Source organism: Panthera leo, chromosome B3 (assembly GCF_018350215.1).
Source record: "Panthera leo isolate Ple1 chromosome B3, P.leo_Ple1_pat1.1, whole genome shotgun sequence".
Taxonomy (NCBI): Eukaryota; Metazoa; Chordata; class Mammalia; order Carnivora; family Felidae; genus Panthera; species Panthera leo.
In genome coordinates, this window is record NC_056684.1 from 62,842,911 (window position 1) to 62,870,290 (window position 27,380).

The window sequence follows — 27,380 nt, forward strand, 5'->3', positions numbered from 1 at the left end:
TTAAGAATGCCCGGGTAACTGCAGGGAAGTTAGGCAGGGACCGTCGACTCCAGCCCCCAAGCTGGAAGCAGAAGAGTTCTGGTAGGGCTTTATCCCGGCTGGCCCGAGGACCGAGCTTGTTGCAGGCGGAGGTCCGCCTCCCAGGGCGACTCGTGCAGAACACAACCCCGTGCCCATCATACCAGGTGGGCGCGGTGGCCCGAGGTCTTGTTTACAAATAGTGAGCAACAAAGATTCTGTTTTGTTACTGACGACTGATGTGTTTTGCACTACCATCTATTCCTATATACAAAATTATTGTGAAAGTCTTATTTTGTGCGTGTTTTATGGCTGGCTTCAGATCACCGACCTGCTTGCTGATAAATAATCCTGTGGAGTTCATCTCTGTTGCCTTCTGATATTTTTAGAAACCCCAAACAACAAATCCCAGTCTATTTCTCTACCTGTGTTTTGTTTGAAGTGCAAAATAAAGACAGGATAAAAACCTCAAAACACCACTGACAGATTTAGGTATACTTGTTCAACTAACTGAAATGAGTGGTTAGTAAAAAACGTTTGTCCACTAGCATGAGAATTACCTGTACTTCTGGTAGTTACTCTTTAAATGATAAATGATGACAATATTCATTTCTGTTGAGGTTAGTTGAACATGTTGCATATTACTTGTACATATGTGGCTTCCCTTCAAATGTAAATTTTCTGATGTGGCATTTAAAAGATGTAAAAAGATGTGATTATGTGTGATATTATGGCCAAGAGCAGCCTTAAAGTTTCAAAGTAGGAATAGATTACTTTTTTGCAGACACCTGTGAGTTTCCATGGCAACGAAGATACGTGACATCAAAAAGACTGGAAGGATTTTAAGTGCTTGGAACTTCCCTTCATTATTTCTCTAATTGTCATCATCCTGTCCTACTCTATCATAATATTTATCTTCCACATTTTCTTACAAGGGCATTTTCAGGATTAGACATCAGTGTGGCTATGTCTGTGTGTGTGTGTGTGTGTGTGTGTGTGAGAGAGAGAGAGAGAGAGAGAGAGAGAAGATGTATTTTTATGAAAATGATACATGCACATTAACAAAGAAAAGGCTTGTGTCTACCAGTTATTTTCAGTATTAACAAACAACAAATACTGAACACCTAATAGGTACCATGCACAATGAATTGTAGATTATTGGGAATTAAATTTTAGTGTTGTCACATTTGCTTAAAGTGTAGATTATTGGGGAGGCAGTAGAAGTGGCTGCATTTTTATTTCTGCAGGGGTATATCTATATCTAAACATATCTATATATCTAAAACATTTATATCTATATCTATGTTTTTATTTTGCTTTGTTTTCCCCATTGGTAACTTTAACCATGAAGAAAGATGGTGTTGGGAGAAATTTTCCCATAGTTTGACTCCAAAATTTTGAGTACTATTGAAATAGAAAACAGCATGTATGTGAAGGGCACAAGAGTGCACACTTAATAAATGTTAGTTCTGCTTCCAGTTACCTTCTATTTTTGTAAATTACATTGGATTCAGAAATCCTAGGTAAATCTGCCCTTATATCAACTCTTTTCTCCCACAGCATCTTTTGTTTTGTTTTTGTTTTTTTGGTTTTGGTTTTGTTTTTTTGAGAGAGAGAGAGGGAGGGTCAGAGGGAGAGGGAAAGAGCCTCTTAAGCCAGCTTTATGCCCAGCATACAGCCAGACACAACCCCGGAGATCATGACCTGGGCAGAAATCAAGAATTGGTTGCTTAACCTGCTGAGCCCCCCAGGTGCGCCCTGCCCCTACAGCACTTTAATTGACATGCAAGAACAATATTTGTGGGTTTTTCCCAAGAGGAGACGGATTTCCCCCTTGATCTTTAGTTATGCCTCACTTGGCCAAGGAGGACATATTTTTTCCCTTCCATGTTACTTGGCCTTCCAAGGAGAGAGAAAATTCCATTTGTTCCTGTTTATTTTCAGAAAAACTATAAATATGGTTAAATTTATTCAAGTCACAAGTTAGAGAACTTGTTCAAAAGTGAAAGCATTTCAGGTTCCCTTAAAAGTTTAGCTGAATCATAACATTGCCTGTGTACGTACTTCTTATTTACTACTGTTCTTAATTCATTGTTGTCTGAGGATTTGACCTGTATAAACATATCTATGTAGTTGAATCCTCCTAAGTAATGCCAGAGTTTAAGTTGCAAAGCCATGTACATTTAGTTGCAGGGCAAGTAAACTTGGGAAGCGTAGTTTCATAAAGTACTCCCTCTCAAAACAAATAGAGCAAAATCATAGATTAGGAATAAAAGAAAAGAATTTATCATGGAAGAATCTATAAGACTGAAAAGTAAGTGGAGGATGGAACAGCATCTGGAATAGCATGAAATGCTTATTTAATCTGTTTGTTTCTCTTGTCCTCAAACAGACAAATGAGTTTTACTTTTATTTTTTTCCCTTTAATCAAATTCAGACTTACTTCCTAGATTGCCTCCATAGATTTTTTTTCATTAGAATTTTCAGAGGCCTGCTGTTAGGGGAAAATAATTCCTTTGTACTGCTGATGTCTTGCACTCTTTTTTTTTCAACGTTTTTTATTTATTTTTGGGACAGAGAGAGACAGAGCATGAACGGGTGAGGGGCAGAGAGAGAGGGAGACACAGAATCAGAAACAGGCTCCAGGCTCCGAGCCATCAGCCCAGAGCCTGACGCGGGGCTCGAACTCACAGACCGCGAGATCATGACCTGGCTGAAGTCAGACGCTTAACCGACTGCGCCACCCAGGCGCCCCTGTCTTGCACTCTTTTTTGGAAACTTTTTGCCCTGTATGAGGAAAAAAAACCCAATTTGGGATAACTGTAATATTCCAGCCCTAGGGAACATTAATTGCCTTTTGAAAATGAACTCAAGAATTGTATATGATATTCTTTCAAATAATGCCTTTTGAGGGCTTGTGTAAACTAGTGTTTCTCGGCCTTCTTTATGCAACATCTTGGGATATCTTCAGATACGCTGTAGTTCTTGAAAGAGTGAAATAATTTAGATTCCCCTTTAGTAAATATAGGCACACAACACTTTTAGTATTGAACAGGATGAAATCAAAGACTCAGAAGGATATGAAATCACCATTTCCAATAAGTGTTTTGGATCTAACTCCTCATAGTTGATCTTTCTTTCCCTTTTTCCTGCTCTTGGGATTCATAGTCCAAGTGCGTGGAAAGCTCAGCTACTCTCTGGTGCTTTCACCTGACAAAGGTCAGTGGCTGTTAACTAGCCTATTACCTCTAGCCTCCCCCTGTACAGATTGGAGGCATCTGCTTGTCATGATTGGAGGCAGGAGATTTTTATAAATGAATTTGCTCTTAAAGAGAATGAGCAGGGGCGCCTGGGTGGCGCAGTCGGTTAAGCGTCCGACTTCAGCCAGGTCACGATCTCGCGGTCCGTGAGTTCGAGCCCCGCGTCAGGCTCTGGGCTGATGGCTCGGAGCCTGGAGCCTGTTTCTGATTCTGTGTCTCCCTCTCTCTCTGCCCCTCCCCCGTTCATGCTCTGTCTCTCTCTGTCCCAAAAAAAAAAAAAAAAAAAAAAAAGAAATAAAAAAAAAAGAATGAGCATTGTGGAAAATAACCAACAAGCTATCTCCTTCCTTACCAATGGTCTATAGTATAAAACTGATGACCCTAAGTGAAGGTCCATCTTGTCAATGGCCTGATACCTTGAGGTGCTTATTGAAGTATTGATTTCAAAGGAAATGTAGGGAACTGTCTTACTGATTTGACAGATGACCTGGATAGACACCATTTTTGCTCATGATTGTTCATGAACAGTCTTTCAACAAAACCAAGTCTTTGTACTTGGCAAGTCTTTCAACAATACCATATGGGGCACCAAAAATGTTTATGGAACTTGTTTGACAGAAATATACTTTTGTTTTTGATACTGGTCGAAATGAACCAGATAACAGCTGGCTAATTCTTGCAGTTCCTTCGTTAAAAGTTTGTTAGAAACAGTGCTAATACTAGTGTGTGCTTATGAGTCATGATTATACAGGATGATTTTTTACTTAACTATAGTTATAGCCAATAATAATGTGATATCAGCAGCCTTATTCTACCTGCTGTTTTGGTATTTGGTATGCCTGGAGACCTAGTAGACTAAATCAAGAGTAAGATGTCTTGGATTGACCTAAGAAGTTTGAAATGGTGAAGTCAGTTGTTATCAACCAGTGATAGTAGGTGAACTCATAATGTATTGGCTCAAATTCTCTCACGTTGTCTTTGATTTCCATGTGATGTATGCATTCCCACCTATTCTTTTCTAATGTAGGATATTAGGTGCAGAAAATCCATCTGACCTCCATCTGCATGAAACACTTTTGGTAACACTATGCTTCTCCTTACTAGGTCTTCAATGTATATCCTTCCACTTTTTAATTCTTCCTGGAAATTGAATTCTGTGAAAACTTAGTAGATTTATTGACGTAAAATTTCTACACTACACAATTCACACAATTATAGTATATAATTCAGTGATTTTAAATTTATTCACAAAGTTAAGCAGCCATCATCACTGTTAATTCTAGAACTTTTTTTATCACCCCCCCCCCCCAAAGAAATCATGTACCCATTAGTAGTTGCTTCCCATTTTCCCTCAATACCCTGAGACCTAGGCAACCACTAATCTATGTTCTGTGTCAGTGAATTTGTTCTGGACATTTCATATGTATGGAGTCATACTATTGTATGTTCTTTGTAATTGGCTTCTTTCACTTGACATAATGTTTTCAAGGTTCATTGGTGTTGTAGTATATACTTTATTCCTTTTCTGTTGCTGAATAATGTTCCATTTTATGGATATATCACCTTTTCTTTATCCATTCATCCATTGATGGACATTTGGGTTGTTTTCACTTCTTGACCATTATGAATAATGCTGCTCTGAACATTTATGTAGTTTTTGTGTGACTTAATGTTTTTAATTCTCCTGGGTATATAGCAAGGGTGAACTTTCTGAGTCATATGGTAACTCTTAAGTTTATTCTTTTAGGAATTGCCAGACTGCTTTCCAAAGTGACTGCATCATTTTACATTCCCACTGGCAGTATATGAAGGTTCTAATTTGTCCACATCTTTGCCAACATTTGTTATTGTCTCTTTGATTATAGCCATGCTAGTGGGTATTAAATGGTATCTCATTGTGGTTTTGATTTGCATTTTGTAATAACTAGTGATGTTGCACATCTTTTCATGCTCTTTTTGGCCATTTGCATATCTTCTTTGGAGATTTGTCTATTAGGATCTTTTGTTCATTTTTTTAAAGTTTTATTTATTTAAGTAATCTCCACACCCAACTGGGGCTTGAACTTACAATCCTGAGCTCAAGAGTCACACCCTCTTTTGACAGAGCCAGCCGGGTACCCCTCTTTTGCCCGTTTCTAAGTTGGGTTTTTTGTCTTTTTGTCTTGAGTTGTAATCGTTCTTTATATATTCTGGACACTAGATTCTTGTTGATACATGGTTTGCCAAAGTTTTCTCCTGTGGATTGTCTTTTCAGTTTACTTTTGGTGTCCTTTAAATAAAAGGTTTTATATGTTGATGAAGTCCAATTTATCTAAATTTTTTTTCTTAATTATTTTATTTTAGAGAGAGAGAAAGAGTGAGCCAGGGAGAGGGCCAGAAGGAGAGAGAGAGAATCCGAAGAAGTCTCTGTGCTTGTCTTCTGTTTTATCCAGCATTTCTAGGTCTTCATAGCAGTCTTCCAAGTTCTGCCATGTTGCCAGAATCTGGAGTTGTAGAATAAGCAGAATCCAATAAAAGCGGAAGGTGGAATGATTGCTAGACAGGATTCTAGGAGATATGTAACCAAAAGTTAGGTCATGGTAAATTGGGGTGGTGGCATCTGGTCAGAGGAGGAATACCTTAGAAGATTAAGGAAAATAAGTTGGTAAGTGGAATGAAGGAAGGGGAACTCAAGAAAGTTTAGTCGGAAAAACATTAAGAATGTGTATATCTGTTTATATGTTTCCAATATCATTTTGACCTTTGACCATATTTTACTGCAGTTTCATATGGTTCAAACTAATAGTCTGGTTTTTTTTTTAAGCAAACATTTGTGTTGAAATAAGTTAGGGTTAATAGTAGCATATCTTAAAACAATTATTTAGGGAAGATAAAATGGACTATTGGTCCAAAATGGACTAATGGGCTATTGGACTATTGATGATACACAGATTTGAATTGGGTATGGAGAAAGCAGGCCCCTGTCTTTTGTTTATTTATTTTTTAAAATGTTTATTTATATTTTTTGAGAAGGAGAGAGACAGAGCGCAAGCAGGGGAGGGGCAGACGGAGAAAGAGACACAGAATCTGAAGCAGGCTCCAGGCTCTGAGCTAACAACAGCAAGCCCAACGTGGGGCTTGTACTCACGAACCATGAGATCATGACCTGAGCTGAAGTCAGATACTTAACTGACTGATCCACGCAGGTTCCCCTCCCCCCTCCCTCCCCCCCCCCCCCCCCCCCCCCCCGCCGGCTTTGTTTTTTAAAGTTTATTTATTTATTTTGAGAGAGAGAGAGTGCAAGTAGGGGAGAGGCAGAGAGAGAGGGAGAGAGAGAATCCCAAGCAGCCTCCACACTGTCAGGGCACAGCCCTGTGGGGCTGGGACACACAAGACTGTGAGATCATGACCTGAGCTGAAACCACGAGTTGGATGCTTAACTGAATGAGCCACCCAGGCACCCCAGGAGGCCCCTGTCTTTTGAGGGTACCCGGAGGGAGTAAAGCAGTCGAAGGTGAAATGGATGTTTGGAAAGAAGAGTACTGAGACCCATATGGGTCTGAGTACCTGTTTCCCATATGCTACTTTTGCATTTGCAAGCAATTTTCAGGGAAAATGCCTTCAAATGGACTTAAGCAATATGTATATTTTTTGAAGATTTTATTTTTAAGTAATCTGCATACCCTGTGTGGGGCTGAACCCACAACCCTGAGATCAAGAGTCACATGCTCTACTGACCAAGCAGCCAGGCATCTTGGACTCAAGCGATATTTTGATTGGTGTCCACACTTGATTCAGAGGAATCCTGGGAAACAGTTTTCTTTTTAAGTTTGTATGTATGTGTATGTATGTATGTATTTAGAGAGAATAAGAGAGAGCACAAGCAGGAGAGGGGCAGAACGAAGGAGAGACAGAATCCCAAGCAGGCTCTGTACCATCAGCACACAGCCGGATGTGGCACTTGAACTCCTGAACTGTGAGATCATGACCTGAGCCCAGATCAAGAGTTGGACCCACTCAGGCTCAACATACTGCACCACCCAGGTGCCCCAGAAAATAGTTTTTTCTGGCCTGCAGTGAAATCTTGCTTCATCAAATCTGAGCCACTCTGAAAAACTTCCAGATTAATCCACAAATATCAAGGCACCTTAGCACTTTAAATACATTTCTAACAATGGTTTATTACAAGTTTTGGACTTTGATTAAAAAATATTATTTCTGGGGCGCCTTGGTGCTCAATTGGTTAAGCATCTGACTTTTGGTTTCGGCTTAGTCATCTCTGTATTAGTGAGTTTAAGTCCCGCGTGGGCTCGCACTGTCAGCACAGAGCCTGCTTGGAATTCTCTCGTCTCTTTCTACCTCTCTGCCCGGTGCCTGCATTCTCTCTCAGATTAAATAAAATTAAAAAAAAAATGTTCACATACATTTGAATCTCCTCTGATGCCTCTCCTCATGCCATTCTCTCCCATGTCTTCAAGAGCTGATGGCTACACTGAATTGGGTATCCAGTTTAAACTCCCTTCCTGTCTGTCCTTTTGGTGCTCCTGTCGCTGACCTGTGATCGTGAAGTTTTTGCCAGTGATGCTTAGTCAATGCCTATTGCATGGACACATGACTCTGTATGCAGTGTTGATTTACAAATAATGGTCTCATCTAGGAAGACTACATGTGGGCAGTTTAGGAAAGAGGGTCTTTAATGAGGAAAGACTAGGAAGGTTTTGCTAGTAGGAGATGGGTGTCTCCTGTGCAGTACAGGTACCCGTGACTTACCAGCCAGTGTGGTAACTACCAGTCAAGAATATTCCTTTTGCCTTACATTTACATTGGGTTTTGCAGTGTATAGCATAAACCACATTGTTCCATTCAGTCACGATAACCTTATGAAATAGTATAGGGACATTTTCTGTTTTTGTTTTCTCAACACATTTTCTTCCCCACATAACACTGCCCTCCCTCTATAACGTGTGCACGTCTATCAGTGAGCCTCCCTTCCAGTATTCATCAGGGATTTTAGTTGCAAACAACAGAGCCTATTGTCAAAAGAAGACACAGCTACAAAAGCATTCAGTAAAGAGAAACATTTTACCTGCAAAGCTGACTTGTAAGGGTGTTCAGATTTTATTTTATTTATTTATTTATTTATTTATTTATTTATTTATTTATTTTTAAAGGTTTTTTTTTTTAACATTTATTTATTTTTGAGACAGAGAGAGACCGAGCATGAACGGGGGAGGAGCAGAGAGAGAGGGAGACACAGAATCTGAAACAGGCTCCAGGCTCTGAGCTGTCAGCACAGAGACTGACGCGGGGCTCGAACTCACGGACCGTGAGATCGTGACCTGAGCTGAAGTCGGACGCTTAACCGACTGAGCCACCCAGGCACCCAAGGGTGTTCAGATTTTAGAGGGACTATTGCCAATTGAAATGTACAACAGGTATTTAAAAGCAGCCACAAGACTACCATGTTTATAATTACTGTGTTTGCTGTGGGGAAAAAAGTAGTTACCTTACACGAGTGTTACAACCTCTAAGAGTGTGTCACATCAGCATCGCAGGAGTCAATAATGTTGTGAATCAATAAAGTTGTTTTTATTAGGAGTCAGTGACTTATAGAAAAGTCTCAAGATTTCATTTGTTTTGTGGACCAGAACTAGACAGTGGACCCTGAGTCTTTTAATGTTTTTATTTTGGGGGAGGGAACACGGCTCAGGGAGCAAGTATTTACTGTCTCGTGGTGGGACATAATGTGCACATTTTTGCATAATGCAGCAGGGCAAGGTGTTGTACTTCTACATCAAACTAGCCAGTTTATGAAGAAAGAAATTTATTACAGGATATTAGGTTACTTTCAGAATTTATGGGAGAGTCTGGGAACCAGGGACACTCAAATATGCACAGTCATACCACTGGTTCTAGCAGGATTTATGAAGCTATTGTCATATACTACCAATGACGAGGGATTCGACTCTAGAACCCTAGGGCACAGCTGGCCCAGATCTACAACCAAAGCATCTGTCTTTTTTTTTTTTGTTTTTTGTATTTACAAGAACCTGATCACTGCACCCAGCCACCACCTCACATAAATCATGTCTGCTTGGAAACATCTTCTGGACAGAATATAGATCATAAGCCTGTACCATAACTGCAAGGCTCTGAAAAGTAGTATTTTTAGCTTTCCAGCCTTTATAGCAGAGGGTAGCAGCTGGTTGAAAGATTATGGAATGAATATTTAGCGAATCAAACTAATATCTGCCGCTTTGTACTTCATGTGGTTCCTTGTGTGACTATCCTTCCCAGTGCTCAGTAGAGCCTCCCACCCTGGGAGACAAGGGTGGGCACATGATCCAGGCCTTGCTGGTCCCAGGATCCTATTTCCCTTTCCCCACTGATTAGTTCGGGGATGGTCATGCGATCCAAGCTTGGTCAGAGTACTTGACATTAGAGATGCTGGTAGAAAAGCCTTTTTCCAAAGGGGCTGTTAAGCAGGGATGAAGGAAGCCAGGAGCTGTCTGCTTCGGAGGGAATGAGGGCAGAGAGACAAGCAGACATGAGGGTGAGAGAAGAGAGGGGGAGGAGGAGGGAGAGAGGATGAGAGAGAAACCATCATGATATTGTGGGAGTCCCTGGAAGAGCTTGTATTTCCCAATTACATGAACGGAAAAACCCAAAGTCTCAGGGTTTTTTTGCTTAAACTTGGATGACATAGGTTCCTGTCACACGCAATAAAACTATCCTGGTATCTATATCTATACTAAGTATATCTATACTGTCTGTATATCTGTCTACCTATCTATGTATCTATGTATCTATGTATCTATGTATCTATCTACTATATACCTATATATTTATGTAGTATTTTTCTTTCCATGCATATCCATCATTTGGGTAAACAGATTCAGAGGGATAGTGACTTGCTGATTAGCACACTCACAGCTGGGCAGGGCCTGGTGCCCTGGAAGTCTGATGCCCAGGAAGGAACTGAAACCCAGAGCTCTGAGAATTGAGCAGGAGCAGGATGTAAGTCTGGTAGATCAAGAGGTCAGCAGTGGAAGGCTGTATCAGGTCCAGGAAAATAAAGGCGACTGAAAGCCATGGGGTGTTAAAGCCCATGTGTGTGCAGAGGCAGAAGGCCAGAAATTTTACTGGGCCAGGAAATACTGTGGGAATTGTTCCTAATCAGCATTTAGCCTCATTCTTTTTCTCTCTCTGTTAAACATCTTTATGGAAAAAAACCAACGGTTACTTATACATCGTTATTGGTAGTTAATTGATACAAAAACCTAGTAGCAAGAAAAAACCTGGCTGTGTTAGAAGAGGGAAAAGTTGCCACTGTTAGACGAGCCCTGAGCTCAAGTCTCTGGGTTATAAACTGGCTTCTGCTTTCTTGAGTTGTTTCTAAGAGAGTTTGGGAGGTCATGGGGCAAGGCTATGGGTAAGTCCTGGGAACAACCCTCACCAGTCACTTGGAGGGTGTGGATGAAGTCCTGGACATTTGCTTGGTCCATGGTTGAGGGAGTGGGCTGCTCTACATTTTCTCCTTCAAATTCACCATGGCCAATGTCCAGCTCTCAGGACTGTCGAAGCAGAATCCTTCTGTGGGGGTGAAATGTGTATCCTCAGCTGACCCAAGCCCAGGGCATGGAGGAGAGAACAGGGGCTTTGTTAGTACGAGGTCCAGGCCTCCAAGTGCAAGGAAGAACCTGGGCCAGACTCTTGTGGGCATTGTCACGTTAAACAGATAATATAAAGGCAGAAGGCACAGAACAAGTGGCAGAAGGTGGAGAGGAGCAAAGCAGAGATACTTATCCTCCACAGCTTCCAAACCATCTTTCAGTTTCTTTAACATGTCAATTAAAATTTTTTTAAGTTTATTTATTTTTAAGAGAGAGAGAGAGGCAGACACAGATTCTGAAGCAGGCTCCAGGCTGTCAGTGCAGAGCCTGACATGGGGCTTAAACCCACGAGCCGTGAGATCTTGATCTCAGCCGAAGTAGGATGCTTAACTGACTGAGCCACCCAGGAGCCCCTAACATGTCAATTTAAATACTACTAAAGGCTGTGGTATTGTCTTTGCTGTTCTCTCTGCCCTGGAATATTCTTCCCTAGGCGTGTTCTGTGGCTGGCGTGTGTTCCTCCTTTAAACTGCAGCTCAGATGTCACCCTTTCCAAGATAGCTTACCTAAACTAGTCCCCCCTTCACTTTTATCACATCATCCTCTCCATTAGGATGCAGGATGTCCTCCATGAGGACAGAGACTTTGTTTCATTCACTAGCATCTAGAATGGTACCTGGCATGTAGTTGGTGCTCAGTAAGTACTGATTAGTTAATTGAGTGAAATGCTTAGGGACCGTTAACCAGAACAAAGAATTAAATAGCCACAGTCTTGATTTGCATGCAGCTTAGGAGCTTTCTGGAAAGGAACATGAATTTTGCCCAAAGCCAGGACTCAGCCACACATAATCATATCCAGTGGCCTGGAGAGTGCTCACAGAAGCCAGATATTTGGAGGGACAGCAGGTCTCTTGATAGGAAATTCACAAGGACAGGAGTTATAGCCTGATTTAAGAGTGAGTCTATGAAATCAGACAGGCAGCATTTTGAACCAGGCAGCATAATGTGTGTGGGGATGTCACTCTAGCTTTAAAAGCTTTTGGATCCGAGACAAAGTCAAAATTATTGCTTGAAGCAGCTTGGGCATGACCCAGCCTATGGGAGAGTGGCTGAGAGATAGTGTTGTCATCAAGGAGCTACAGGTGGCATTTGACTGTTTATACTGAGACAGATGGCTCCTAGCTGTGTGAGATCAGAGTGGTGCCCGTGAGTTTCTACCAACTATTCTGGAAATACTCCTTCCTCCTGTCTATCCGGGAAGCTCAGTGGACGGATGGGAGTGTTCAAGAAGTCTGAAAACAACAAATAGGATATTTTCACTCAGCCAATTATGGGTTGAATTATGTGCCCTCCCCACCAAAAAGAGAGAGAGAGAAAGATATGTAAAAGTCCTAACATCTGGTACCTCAGAAGGTGACCATGTTTATTTGGAAATAGGGCTGTTGTAGATGTCATTGCTTAAGATGAGGTCATAATGGAGTAGGGTGGATCCTTAATCCAACACAACTAGTGTCCTTATAAAGACCACAAAAAGGCAGAGACACACTATGTGCTGGAGAACACTATGTGATGAAGGCAGAGTTTGGAGTTTCACTGCTGTGAAGTCAGGGAACACTGAAGAGCCTCTAGAAGTGGGGAAGAGGCAAGGAGGGATCCCCTATAGGCGTCAGAGGGAGCACGGCCCTGCCAACACCTGGATTTCAGACTTCTATCTTATCTAACTGCAAGATAAGACATTTCTGTGGCTTTAAGCCATCTTGTTTCTGGTCCTTTGTTCTGGCAGCCCTAGTAAACTACTACACCAAAGCAGTGGACAGATAGTAGGTTGAAAACCCCGATTGTTGCACAATATTGAATGCAGTGGGTTTTACAAAAGAGTCAGAGCATCTTCAGCCGATAGAATGTGAATCGTTGCAATGCAGGCTGGTCATCACTTGTTCCATCCACTTGTGCATACACAGCTTTCAGCACCTTTTCAAAACTTTAATTTTTTATTTTAAGGTAATCGTAGATTCATGTGCGGTTTTAGAAGATAATACAGGCGTGCCGTGTATCCTCTACCTGGTTTCCCGCAATAGTACACGTGTGGTATGTGTGTATGCTGGGTACAGTATCACAACCAGGATATTGACCCAATCCAAATACATCACTGCAAGGGTTCTTTTTGTTACCTTGTCATAACCATATCCACTTTCCTCTGGCTCCTACCCTTTTCTTAACTCTTGGCAACCAAGAGTTCTATGATCTCCATTTCTATAAATTTGTCATTTCAAGATCTTTACATAAATGGAATAATAATATAACACTTTGGGGATATATAAAAATAATAACACTTTGGGGATTGGCGTTTTTATCCAGTATTACTTCCCTGGAGATTCATCCAAATTGTTGTCTGTATCTATGGTTTATTGTTCCTTTTTATTTCAATTCTCTTTACATGACCCTCTGGAATCAAAGCATATGGGCAACTCCACAACTTTTCTGTTCTTAAGTCATGAAACACCTTTGATTTAGTACATAGGTGTGCAGTCCGATGAAAGAGGCAAAGCTCCAAACTTCATAGAAAATGAAAACTTGTCCCCTCCTCACAATCCCCAGTCCAGGCCTATTGCCTGGGAGAGGCTTGAAGTTGGACAAGAGAGTCTGGTTGGCTTCCTTTTCCATCTTGAGCTTCTGGCCAAGGTTTCTTGGCCCTCCAGGATTGGTGCTGAGGTGGGGCTTGGTTGATGCAGGGGTGGAATACGGAGATGTAGGAGGGCCAGAAAAAAGCCATAAAGATGCATCCTGGTGTAAGTGGGTTCATACTCTCTGGACTGTCACTTGTCCCTTGATAGTGGTGATGTCTTCCCATATTCATAGTTGGTAGCTTACTCTGTCCTTTGTCCTTTGAATGCTGCTGGACCTCCAGCTTCTCTCTGTTGAGGGCTGTTTGCCCCTGCAGGTGGCCCTCTTGGACAACTGTCGTGACCCCAGGCCATTGCTTTCATTCCTTGGCCCTCACCTGGTACAAGGGAACACATATGATGAATTCTGAGAGTGCAGGCTGCCCCCTGTAGCTTCTTCTTTGAGTACTCATCAGCCCATCTCTGGCCCTTTAAGTTTCTCAGGAACTAGTCATAATTCACTATAAGCCCTGATTGCAGAGGACACACATCAAAGCTGTCTGCATGGGCTTGCTGAACCCCCCCTTACTCACTAGGCTTGAGGAAAGATGGGCAACGCCCTCCCTTCTCTTCTTGGTGGGTAGGACTCGGTGCCCACCCACAGCTCTCTGTCTATTCTTGTATACCCTCCAGGCAGGTGATAGTTCAAGTGTTGTAACCATTGAACCATAACTTTGAAAAATTCGCATCTTATTCTGATACCTTACTCTGGTATTTATGGTATCTTGATGCCTTGGCAAATTTTCCCAATTCCAGTGACTAAATAGTATGTTAATTTAGAAATACTTTTTTTCTACTTAAAAATTTTGAAGCAGTTTTGCTCATATCTCTTTGACATCTGCAACTGTTTTTGTTGGGGAAACATTTTGGAATCTTCTCATCCAGTTTTTCAGGGCCCATCACCATGACTTCTAAGCTCTGTGAACGAGACACTGTGCTTCCCCCCTAACCCCCCAACTTCTGCATGACATGGCCCCTGAAATTTCACCCTAAGCCGCAAGGCCAGTAACTGGTTTCTTTAGGGCAGGAATGGTGAATGATACTGTTGCCTTCTTTCTCAATTATTCCATCAGATGACTCTTATAGGAAACCCAAAGTAACATTGACTGAGGTAATTTCAGGTCATTGTGCCTTCGCCAAACAAAATTCTGAATCAAGTAACTTATTACTTGTTCCAAATAAAGTAATTGAGCGAATGCCTTGTATTAATAGAGGTTTTGTATTTTCTGAGCGAGAATGTTTGAGGACATCTCTGCTTTGTGTTAGAGGGTCTGAGATATTTACTCCTTGATTCCCTGGGTATCCCTGTGTGCTCATTTGCACCTTTAATTACAGCTACGTTTTGTTGGGGCTTCCTGGGCAGTTTCTTAGGGCAAGAAACACTTCCAACGGCTGCTAAATGGAAAGGAAAGAATAACTCTCTGAAGTCCACCTAAGTGTGAATTTAATTTCCAGGAACACAGAGTTCAAGTGAGACTCAAGCAGAGACAAAATAATCAAATTTTGGTTTTCAGACCTTCTCACTGATGAGAATAGCACCTATTGTATTTGTCCCGTTGTTTCTGTGGCCTTCTCCCAAGGCTGCAAATCTTTAGCAGCAATGATTGTACAAATTATCAGAAGCCCTAAAGTGAAGCCCACGTGAAGGTCAGGATTAGGGGCTTGAGAGTTAACTGCCTGTTTCTCTGTGGGATGCTGTTATTCTTAAGAGTACATGGGACTTTTCTCTGAAGAGCACCAAATCATTTTTCTGGTTAGTAGCAAGTCAGTGGGCTCTAGCTAGTGAGGATCACATTAGGTGTTTAGGAAGGGTAGCTTCTAACCTGGCCCTGCTGTTCAGTGATGGGTTTACTGCCTCTCTTTGTGGTTGTAATTGTGAGGCAGAGATTCTTAAACCTCCTGTGCATAAAGATCACTTGTTAAAAATGCAGATTCCTGGGGCGACTGGGTGACTCAGTCGGTTGAGCAGCTGACTTCAGCTCAGGTCATGATCTCACAGCCTGTGAGTTCGAGTCCCATGTCGGGCTCCGTGCTGATAGCTCAGAGACAGCAGCCGGCTTCAGATTGTGTCTCCTTCTTTCTCTGCCCCTTCTCCCTCCCACACTCTGTCTCTCTCTGTCTCTGAAAAAATGAATAAACCTTTAAAAAATAAATTTAAGAAATGCAGATTCCTGAGTTCCACCATCAGAAGTTTCGTTTGGTGGGTTAGACATGGAGTCTTGGTGTCTATATTTTTATTTATTTGTTTGTTTGTTTTAAATTTTAATTAATTTTTTATTTAACTTTTAAAAAGTTTATTTATTTTTGAGAGAGAGAGAGAGAGAGAAAGAGCAAGCACAAGTTGGGGAGAGGCAGAGAGAGAGAGGGAGACACGGAATCTGAATCAGGCTCCAGGCTCTGAACTGCCAGCACGGAGCCCGATGCGGGGCTTGAACTCACTCACTGTGAGATCATGACATGAGCCAAAGTTGGATGCTCAGCCAACTGAGCCACCCAAGCTCCCCTATTTAATTTATTTTTTAAATTTACATCCAAGTTAGTTAGCATATAGTGCAACAATGATTTCAGGAGTAGATTCCTTAGTGCCCCTTACCCATTTAGCCCATACCCCCTCCCACATCCCCTCAGGTAACCCTCTGTTTGTTCTCCATATTTAAGAGTCTCTTATGTTTTGTCCCCCTCCGTGTTTCTATATTATTTTTGCTTCCCTTCCCCTAGGTTCATCTGTTTTGTATCTTAAAGTCCTGAGTGTCTCTGTTTTTAATGAACACTTTCTGTGATTTTGATGCTGGTGTTTCACACACATTGATCTGAGGGATGCCTGGCTGACTTCTTAGTCTGTGGAGATGACAGGTGGGCATCATGCACACTCCCAGGTTATAGAAGGGAGACGACTAGTTATTTAAGGTAAGTGCTTGAACCATTAGAAGCCCCGCCCCAACTTCTAGGGGAGTAATAACGTTGTCTTCAGACTTACTCTTGCAAAGAAAGTTGTTGGGGGGGGAGGAGTAGGAATTTAATTTTGGTGTTATTGGTACCAGTTCTACCCACCCATCTTTTAATGGCTAGTGTTGCTTAAGGTCTGAAGGTACTGTGGAGAGAATACATACCCTAATTATGAATAGGCCGAGCCTCTTCTCAAATCGGACTTAGAAAAAGGAACTTACCTTAAAGTTTTATGAATGAGGTAATCTGATTTCCTAATTCCTCCCCTGCTGACCGTCTCCATCTCAATATATATCCTATAGGTAATAACAGAATTATTTATTTAAAAAGGCAAGAGGGGGAGTTTCTGACAGTTGCCTTTTGAGACAGACCCTTTTGTAAAAGCCATGGAGGGTTATGTGACTCCTCCCTTGTACGTGTGTGTTCTCTGCCTCTCCACCTAATGTTTCATTATGAGGTTCAGCTGGAATACTTGACTGTCGAAAAGAAACATGAGAGAACTGTCCGAAGCCACGTAAATTGGCAAACACAAAGTCATCCTAATAATTCTATGCAGACTCAAGACATTTTTTCAGAATTTCCACTGAGATTGAAACCAAAAATGTTGACAATTTGCACCATCTCATGGGGATTCGTCATATACTCACCCCTAGTGTCTTGGGCTGCTTTGCCATCAGCCATTTTGGTCGTGCTGTGCTCTACCTTCTTCTGGGACTTTTTTTTAATTTTTAAATCTTTATTTATGAGAGAGGGACAGAGTGTGAGCGGGGGAGGGGTAGAGACAGAATCCAAAGCAGGTACCCGTCTCCGAGGGGTCAGCAGAGAGCCCAACCATGGGGCTAGAACCCATGGACCTGGAGATTATGACCTGAGCCAAAGTTGGATGCTTCACCAACTGAGCCACCCAGGCTCCCCCTTCTGGGACTTCTTGATGCCTCTATAATTGAGGTCTTGAAATTCCACCCACGTGCCACCACTGTGGACTTTCCAGTGTCCCTGAAATGTTTTAAGCCTAAGCGTGTCCTCCAAATATCCAGTATATGTGCAGCAAGAGTCCCAAACTGGGAAACTAAGTCTTTATCAAAAGAGCCACAGGCAGTTTAGATATGGGAGTTCACATAATATAGTTACGGGTCATTTTTAGCCTGGCACCAAGGAGAACAGAGGGGGCAAGTGAGTGACCAGAAGGACCAATTCAGGGCCATTTGGCTTTGGAGAGTATTGTGGTGTGCAAATCTCTTGTTAGAATACGAACAACAAGGGAGCAGTTGGGCAGCTTTAAAAGTCTACTCCACTGCAATTTGGTGTGCTTCTTAGGCCTTTTTATTGTTAATATTAGGTATCTTTAATTTTGACTGTGGGATCTTTGTGTACTGTCTCAAGATATAGAATGCAAAAATCTAGTTTAGCTGCCCCTTTGTAACCTTTTTTTTTTTTTTTTAATCTTTATTTTTGAGAGAGAGAGAGAGCAAGAGAGAGTGAGACACAGACTCGGAAGCAGGCTCCAGGCTCTGAGCTGTCAGCACAGAGCCCACTGCGGGGCTCGAACTCACAAACGGTGAGATCATGCTCTGAGCTAAAGTCAGACACTTAACCAACTGAGCCACACAGGTGCCCCTGCCTCTTTATAATCTTACCATGAGTCTTGCGCTGTTGGGGAGTTTGGCATATAGGTTGAATTGAACTCATGTACGCTGTTAACTTCATGTTAACGTCAGTATGTCGACTCATATTGAATTGAACAGCTACTGAAACTCCCAAGCTTTTATTTCATGTACTGCTGTTATGCTTCTTTTTCATCATTCTTGTTTTGATTCAGTTTAGGAGCCCAGCTTAGTACTTTGGTTTTATCATCTTTTTAAATTTATCATTCATCTAAATTCTCAAAAAAATTATTGAATGGTATAGGGAAAAAAGGTTGGAGATCTTGTGACTAGTGATCTGGTCATTGAGGTTAGTTTTAATTTACTATTCAAAAACCCTTTTGGAATAATTGTTAACAAATTATTAACTAGAACTCTCAGGTTATATTTCTTTATCTTGTTTACAAAAACATTTGGAGACACCCTCTCAGATATTTTACTAAAAGCCAGGTATATCATGTCCACTATAGCTCCTAGGCTTACTGATATAAGAAAATAAGGAGATTCTGGTATGATTGATTCTTAGTGCATCTGGGCTGGCTCCCAGTGATTACTTCTGGCCTTCCTGTCAATAATTAATTCTATGTCAGGTCGGGCAAGATGAGTTTTGCTGTATTTTTCTTCTTCCTCTTTTCCATGTGTCCAGTCTTCTGGTTCCTTTCCTCTTCTTCATAATTCCTGAAAGTTCTCCAGAGTTGGTCTGGAATAGTGCTTCTCAGACTTTAATGTGTGAGTGAATCTGCTAGGGGTCTTGTTACATTGCAGGTTCTGATTCAGGAGGTCTGGGATAGGGCCTGAGATTCTGCCTTTCTAAGAAACTACTAGGTGCTGTCGGTCCTCAAACTATTCACGCTGTGTAGGTAGGAACTAGAAGACTTGGTGTTCTCGGTAACAGATCTAGATTTGAGTGCTCCGGTAGAGCAGGAAGGAGATCTCTGGTGGAGGTCTCTTATTTCAACACTTATAAACTCATCAGCATCTGTATACTCCAACAGTTATCTCCCTTGTTCCGTTATTTTCAGTGTCTCTTACTCCCACTGGCTCCTTTGCCCCATCCTTCTTGTATCTTTCACCTTATAGTGCCTTTCTTTCTTCTTCTGTTCACAGACTTCTTGGGAGAATAGCCTTATATTTCATTCTTCCATTTTAGTCGCTCCTGATTATTCCTCAACCAGCGACTCTGATCATGACACTCTCCTCTTAGAAACCCTTCCATGGCTCCCCAATCCTTCTGGCTCCTTATAGTGACATTCCACAACCTGGCTCCTATTTCCTTCACCAACCCACTCATCTTACACTCCAGGAATTCCAGTCTACTTGTTGTTCCCAGGGCACATTATTTTGTTTCCAGTCTCCTTGCCTTTGCTTTTGTTGTTTATTTGTCCATAAAAGCTCTTCCCTGACTTAGTACCTGGCTAATTTCCCTCATTCTTCAGATATTCCTTTCTCTCTCTCTCTCTCTCTCTCTCTCTCTCTCTTTCTCTCTCTCTTTCTCTTTCTCTTTCTCTTTCTCTTTCTCTTTCTCTTTCTCTTTCTCTTTCTCTCCTTAGAAACTTAAGTTAAGGGGTGCCTGGGTGGCTCAGTTGGTTAAGTGTCCGACTTCGGCTCAGGTCATGGTTTTGAGGTTCGTGAGTTTGAGCCCCGTGTCGAGCTCTGTGCCGACAGCTGAGAGCCTGGAGCCTGCTTCAGATTCTGTGTCTCCCTCTCTCTCTCTGCTCCTTCCCCACTCATGCTGTGTCTCAATCTCTCTCAAGAATAAATAAACGTTAAAGAAATTAAAAAAAAAAGAAACTTTAAGTTAATATCTCTATTTATATTTGTTATTTGTATAATTCAAGAATGATTGAAATGAGGTGTATTGGTGCTTTTCCCCTTTAGGCTGCAGCTATAACTGTAGAATTATTGGAAGGAGGTATTAACCTGACATGATGGTGGTCAGTTGTATTGAAGGATTTTAAGGATACAAAGTCACTTGGCAAAGTCATCATAAATCTTATTAAATTTTTTTTTTTAAACATTTATTTGTTTTTGAGAAAGAGAAAGAGAGAGAGAGAGAGACAGAACATGAGCAGGTGAGGGGCATAGAGACAGGGAGACACAGAATCCGAAGCAGGCTCCAGGCTCTGAGCTGTCAGCACAGAACCTGACATGGGGCTCAAACCCACAAACTGCAAGATCATGACCTGAGCCAAAGTTGGATGCTTAACCGACTCAGCCACCCAGGTGCCCCCATAAATCTTATTTTTTTAAAAAGGGCATACTTAATACTCATCACTTTCTAAATGAAGAGGGAAGATACTTTTATTTTCTTTTGTTTAAGTTTATTTATTTATTTTTGAGAGAAAGAGAGAGAGAGAGAGAGGGAGGGAGCATGTGCATGGGGGAGAGGCAGAGAGAGAGGGAAAGAGAGAATCCCAAGTAGGCTCCATGCTATCAGCACCGAGACCCATGCGGGGCTTGATTTCACGAACCATGAGATCATGACCTCAGCCAAAATCAAGAGTCGGAGGCTCAACGAACTGAGCCACCCAGGCGCCCTGAGGTAAAATATTTTTAATTAGTTTATCATGTGTGAATTATTCCAGCTGACCTGTACAGTGTTCATTGACATAGCTTCATGGGAATGAAGCAATAAAATAAAAATGGCAAGTTTTATCAGATGAGAATATTTTCACTAATGTGGTCCACAGAGACAGTGTGAACGGTGAGGTTTTCAGATGATACTTCAGAACCTTGACGGCGTCTTGCATTGCCTGCCCGTGGGTGCAGAGTAACAGACAAGGTCACTTGCTGGCTTAGAGAGGAGCCTCTTGTAAATCACTAAACTAATTGGGGTTACTTGACAGTAGCAGGGAATACAGATGGAGAGCTGCCCGAAAAGATGCAAACACTGAGGACTTGATGGATTATTAGCTGATTATTCAAACTAGAGAGGCTCAGGACTTGAAATAAGTGAAGTCCAAAAGAAACTAGACTCACATCAGATAAAAATTTTTAATAAAATTTAAAAATATGTCCCATAGGTGTGGTTATGATCTCTCAGGCAACAAATGCAATTTGCTACCAGATGTGTCGTTGCTATGACACTTGCAGATATACGAAGGGATGGTGAAAGGTGGAGATTGAAGGGCAATAGATTTGAAACCTTATTTGCCAAATGATCTTAATGTGTGTGTTTCAGAGATAAATCTTAATCCTTTGAACATAATAGGTATTCTGTAAATGTGTGTGGAGGAAACGTGAAATGTTTAAAATTCAGTGTGGGAAATAACCTTTGCTTTTCTTAAGGAATTGTTTTTTATGGTGAGGTTTTGTGCCTGCTGGGTCACATTGTGTCCTATGTTCCTGTGACTATAGAGAAAGGCATGCAAAAGAGAATAAGAATTGTCAGCTTCATTAAGGATATAGCATGTACTGATATAATTTCCTTTTCTCCAGGGAGGTGGAACTGTGGATGAATTACTTTCTAGCCGAATTGCCTGAGTTGGAGCTCTTGTCTCCATTCTCTTCCCTGATTTCCCGGTCAGTCTGTCTCTGGGTAATGACTCTTTCGGTGTATGTTGCCTTTCAGCATAATATATTTATTTGAACTGAACTGTGTGTCTGGTGGGTTGTGCCACAAAACCAAGAACCCACAGCTATAGTCATAATAGTCTATTTTGTGAAATAGTACTTGCCCGTGCCAAATTATTTCTCTTTTGAAAATAATGTTCCTGGGATAAAAATAGGATTTTAGATAAGATTAGTATCGGTTAGTGGGCCACAGGGCTTAAGAATCAGATAGTTCCTTTTATTTTATTTATGTTTAATTTTTTAAGTTTATTTATTTGTTTTGAGAGAGAGAGAGAGAGCACAGAAGGGGCAGAGAGAGAGGGAGAGAGAATCCCAAGCAGGCTCCGTGCTGCCAGCGGTGGGGCCCTATGTGAGTTCATGACCTGAGCCGAAGTCAGATGCGCAACCATCTGAGCCACCCAGGTGCCCCTAGAATCACATATTTCTGAGTGTAAGCCCTCATTCAGCCACTTGCTAGCATTTTGTCTTTGGGCTAGCTTTTATTATTTTTAAAATAATTTTTTTCTCATTGTAAAATAGTAAAGAATTTTGAAAGCCTAGAAAGTCATGAAGAATGAATGTTCATATAACATATGAGCACTTTCTTATCAGTAGACATTCTTTGAAAGCCCCGTTTCATATTTATGTTTATGAAATTATTTATTTAATTATTTAATCATTTTCTAAACTTTTTTTTTAAGTTTACTTATTTATTGAGAGAGAGCATGCACATGCTCTCTCAGGGGAGGGGCAGAGAGAGAGAGAGAGAGAGAGAGAGAGAGAGAGAATCCTAAGCAGGGTCTGTGCTGTCAGCCCAAAGCCCAAAGTGGGGCTTGAACTTATGAACCGTAACATCGTGACGAGAGCTGAAATCAAGAGTTGGATGCTTAACCCACTGAGCCACCCAGGCACCCCAATCATTTAGTCATTCATATATTTTTGGACATTTGTGGTGTTTCTTGGTTAAAACCATGATAAGTAGTGCTGTGACAAAGATCTTTTAATTAAAAAAAAATCTTTGTCCAACTCGCTATTTCCATGGGATAGTTTCTTGGGAAGGGTGTTACAGAATTTTATTTGTACATTTTTTTTTTAATTTTTTTTTTTTAACATTTATTTTATTTTTGAGACAGAGAGAGACAGAGCATGAATGGGGGAGGGTCAGAGAGAGGGAGACAAAGAATCTGAAACAGGCTCCAGGCTCTGGGCTGTCAGCACAGAGCCGGACGCGGGGCTTGAACTCACGGACCGCGAGATCATGACCTGAGCCAAAGTCGTCCGCTTAACCAACTGAGCCACCCAGGCGCCCCTATTTGTACATTTTTAATAGTGGTTTTTGAAGCGTTTGATAACCAAAATAGAGTGAAGGATAAATAATGTAATTGAGCTTCAGTTTTCTTATTTATCTATATCCTAATGGTAGGAGGATATGGGCTAATATATGCAAAGCACATAGCACAATGACTGGCAAATATTGTTAATGTTTTTGGTCTTTGCTTTAACATATCCATTGTCCATACCATATAATTAAGTGCTCAACCACCTCCATTATCTGTTTAAAAAAAAAAAAAAAGGAAAATAAACTTTTATTGCGTGGTGTGTGTTTATTGTGAGACAGAATTTGTATGTGTGAACATCTAGCCTAATGCTCTTGTTTTTGAAAACTGCCTTAAAAATGTATGTATGAAAGTGAAAGGTAGAGGGGAAAACAGTGTTGTGTTTTTTAAAAGTAATTCTTTGAATTAAAAAACAAACTAATAGGAAATTACTACAGGCGGTGGAAAGCTTGGCCTAACTGGTCATTATATCTGTATTGGTTTTCACCTAGTATCAAAGCTTGTAAGTCACAGCTCTGTGAATTTAATGTGTGTTTCACTTATATGAGAATGGGCTGATGAGAGAAGCAAGAGAGACAGAGAGGGATCAATATTCTTGATACTCCAAGTTGTCAGTGTAATGAATATAATTTGAGGCCTGTGAGCCACCTCAAAAGAAGGCATAAAATGGTACTTTTAATAAATGAATCAGGGAATAATGAAATGTCACGTCTGATTTTTTCCGTTTTCACACAGTTCCTGTACAGAACAAGGCTGCATTAGTTTCTTTTTTTTTTTTTTTAATTTTTTTAATGTTTATTTATTTTTGAGAGAGAGAGTGAGAGAGTGAGTATGAGCGGGAGAGGGGCAGAGAGAGAGGGAGACACAGAATTTGAAGCAGGCTCCAGGCTCTGAGCTGTCAGCACAGAGCCCGACACGGGGCTCGAACTCACAAACCGGGAGATCATGACCTGAGCCTAAGTCGGATGCTTAACCGACAGCCACCCAGGTGCCCTGCATGAGTTTCTTAGGGCTGCTGTAACAGATTAGCACAAACTGAGTGGTTTAAAATAACGGAAGTTTCTTCTCTCACAGTTCAGGAAGCCAGAAGTCTCAAATCGAGGTGTCCACCGGGTCGGTTCCTTCTGGAGGCCCTGGAGGCACCTCGTCCGTGCCTCTGTCCTGCCTCATGATGGCTCCCACATCACTGGTATTTCCTGGTTTGTAGCCACGCTACTCCAGATTCTGCTTCTGTCTTCCTATGGCCTTCCTCCCTGTGTCTGTTCTGTGTGTGTGTCCTCTCCTAAAAAGGACACTAGTCATTGGATTTGAGGCCCACTCTAATCCAGTATGGCCTCATCTTATCTTGACCATATCTGCAAAGATCGTGTTTCTAAATAAGGTCACATTCATAGCCTGGAAGAGCTGGGGATAGGACTTGGACATATCTTTTTAGGGGGACAGGGTTTAACCCATTGCAATGGCAAATACACAAGTTCCAATAGAAACTCACCATCTCTCCTTCCTCCCCATACCCTGCCGGCTTCTCTAACCACAACTTTATCAAGTTGTGTTACTTAACTACCTGTTTCCCCCTTGCCTTTTCTATTCGCTTCAACTTTTCTGCTTGACTCTACCCTATCTACCCACGATGATTTCTTGCTGTAAGAAATTGGTCTCCTTAACCTTCTCTCATAGCCTATTTCTCCTTTCTTTGTGCTGTTCCTCCTGCGTGGAAGGCCTTCTCTCTCTCTTCATCTAAGTAAATCTCATTTCTAAGGGCGCGGATTGTGCTTTATACTTTCTTTTTTCCTGTAGCATCTAGTCCAGTGGTAGCACATAGTATGGGCTCAATAGACAGTCTGATTAACTTTCTGATAAAGTAGAAGGATATAGACCATAGATTGGCAAGAAAATTAAATAATGGTTTCATGTGCCTGAATTCCAAAATTCAAGCTGCTTGAGAATCGGTCTCTCTTGATAGCTTAAATGGTTTAGGTAGACTATTGTCTTTCTCTTTGATTGAAAACTTCCACCCAGTATTGTATTTTAGTCTCATTCTGGTGCTATAACCTATTTTGGCTCAAAAATAGCATAAGGAGACGATCCTGACATATCAGTTACTCTATGAGAAAATTTTGTTATTTATTGTCAATACTAAGTTCAGCGTTTGGAAGATAATTTCTTATCAGTGGTATAATTTCTTTTTAATATTTATTTATTTTTGAGAGAGAGAGAGAGAGAGAGAGAGAGAGAGAGAGAGTCGGGGAGGGGCAGAGAGAGAGGGAGACACAGAATCCGAAACAGGTTCCAGGCTCTGAGCTGTCAGTACAGAGCCCGACGTGGGGCTCGAAGCCATGAACTGTGAGATCGTGACCTGAGCCAAAGTCAGGAGCTCAACCGACTGAGCCACCCAGGTGCCCCTAGTGGTGTAATTTCTGAACACGTAAATAAAACCGGCTTTGTAGTTTTGTTTTCTAATTATTATCATCATGGTTACATAGCTGGAAGAAAAGGTTTCCTTCCTTCCTTCCTTCCTTCCTTTCTTTCTTTCTTTCTTTCTTTCTTTCTTTCTTTCTTTCTTTCTTTCTTGTTTTATTTTCCAAAATATACAGTTGGTGGGATCTGTCCACGCATCTCCACCAGCAGCTGGGGCATCTCCACCCTTGGTCTTCCTGGTGTAAATTACTTGAGCTCTGTGCTTTGAAACCAGCTTAATAAGGAGCTCCTGAAGGGCTGTCTCAGCCAGGGAACCTCGAATCTTCGGTCTCTCAGAGGCAGCAGCTGGAGTTATAAGCTTATAGTTGGGAACTTTCTTACAGAGTTTGTTATATGTCGCTTTGTCAAACAAAACCAGGCTATTGAGCTTGTCCCAAACTTTGCCTTTGGACCACCTCTTTTTGGCCCTGCCCCCAGATTCACTGGGTCTTTGTCTTTTTTGGTTGACTTTCCGGTGTCTTTCTTCTTGTTGTCGTCCTTCGGCGGCATGGCGGAGCTTGGAGAGCAGTGGCCATCCCTGCAGCCTCGCTAAGGTGTCATACAAAAAAACTTAAAGGTTTTCTAATCCAGTTTTCTACCTCTTCAAAAAGGAGAAGGCCTGTAGCAACACTGCTTCCTGTCCCTTGGGTTCTGTCTTATTCCAGTAAACTCCACAGTTGTATATCTGAAGGGACATATATGCCACATTTAGTCTGGGGCCCTGAAGGAGATCTAGTCAAGGCCATCCGTGGTTCCGTGGACCTTAGTGCCAGTTCTTACCATTAACAAACCCAGAGCCATTAAGTGGGTGGTGAGCAGATTTAAGTTTCTGGTTTTTCATGAACAAAAGGGCCAGGGCCAGTAGAGTTTCTTTTGTCTGGGTTATATTGAATACTTGTGCATGTGTGGTATTCGTAGCTAGAATAATGAGTAAATGTTTGCTAAGCAAATTGACTAGTGGCTGGCACATAGTAAATGCTATAAATACCTTTGAAAATAAGATAAAAAGTATAAATTGCAGTCAAAATCAGGGTATATGTTTCTATACTGCTCCGCTCCAAGAGTTCTATGCTTAGCATTTCTACAGGCTGCCAGTGGGTTGGGCCTAAGGCTCATCTCCTCAGCCTTCCATTCACCCCTGTTGTCAGATTTTTGTCTTTGTTCAGGCAACTCTCATTAACTGTAACTTTCTGCAAATGGGGACTGTCATCAGAGGGGAGCCCCTTCAGTTTTCATGTGATTTCTCCCATATAGACCGGCAAGAGCCTGGATCACAGACTGGTGTGAATTGGTACTTTTACAAAATAAGTTGACAAATACTGCTTTATTTTCTAGCTTGGAGCCGTCAAAAACTCAGCTTAATTCTTTTTTGCCTTTATGTCCACAGAAAAGAGACTTTGTAAGTCTTAAGGGCCGTGGTGGGCTGGTAAGTATTTGACAACTGGCTTTGTCTGGAGAAAGCCCTGATTTGTTGTGTTTGCCAGTTTTCATGGCATAGATACTCCCACCGTGGCCAAGCTACCAATGATGTGCATAGTTGGGAAGGGATGTGTACATTCGGCTCTCCCAAGCTGGGGTCAGGCTCCTGCATGCCACTGTAAATGGAGGATTGAGGGGATGTGCCTTAGGCCTAGCCCATGGAAGGTTTATGCAGATGCTGAGAGTAGCTCTTTCTAGTATCATTTGTTTACTATGGACATTTGTTTACTATGTCCATTGCCATGGACAGGCACTGCTTTAGGTATTGGGGATGTAGGAGTGAATCATATGAAGTCTCTGCCCTCAGGGAGCTTACATACCACTGAAAGCTGTTCAGAAGTTTCCAATTTCAACCTCTTGGGACCCTAGCATTCCCCCATTTGGGGGCAATGAGGAAAATAGCATGGGCTCATTGTAGCTTTCCTGGGTGTGA

The 27,380-nt window shown here is 41.6% G+C and overlaps 1 protein-coding gene and 1 pseudogene across 1 annotated transcript in view; one reads left to right on the top strand and one right to left on the bottom strand.

Annotated features, from left to right (window-relative positions):
• Positions 1–25,978, bottom strand: LOC122221334 (annotated as a pseudogene).
• GPR176 (G protein-coupled receptor 176) overlaps positions 1–27,380 on the top strand; it is a 125,181-nt gene that overhangs the window by 1,200 nt on the left and 96,601 nt on the right. The window lies entirely within an intron of this gene.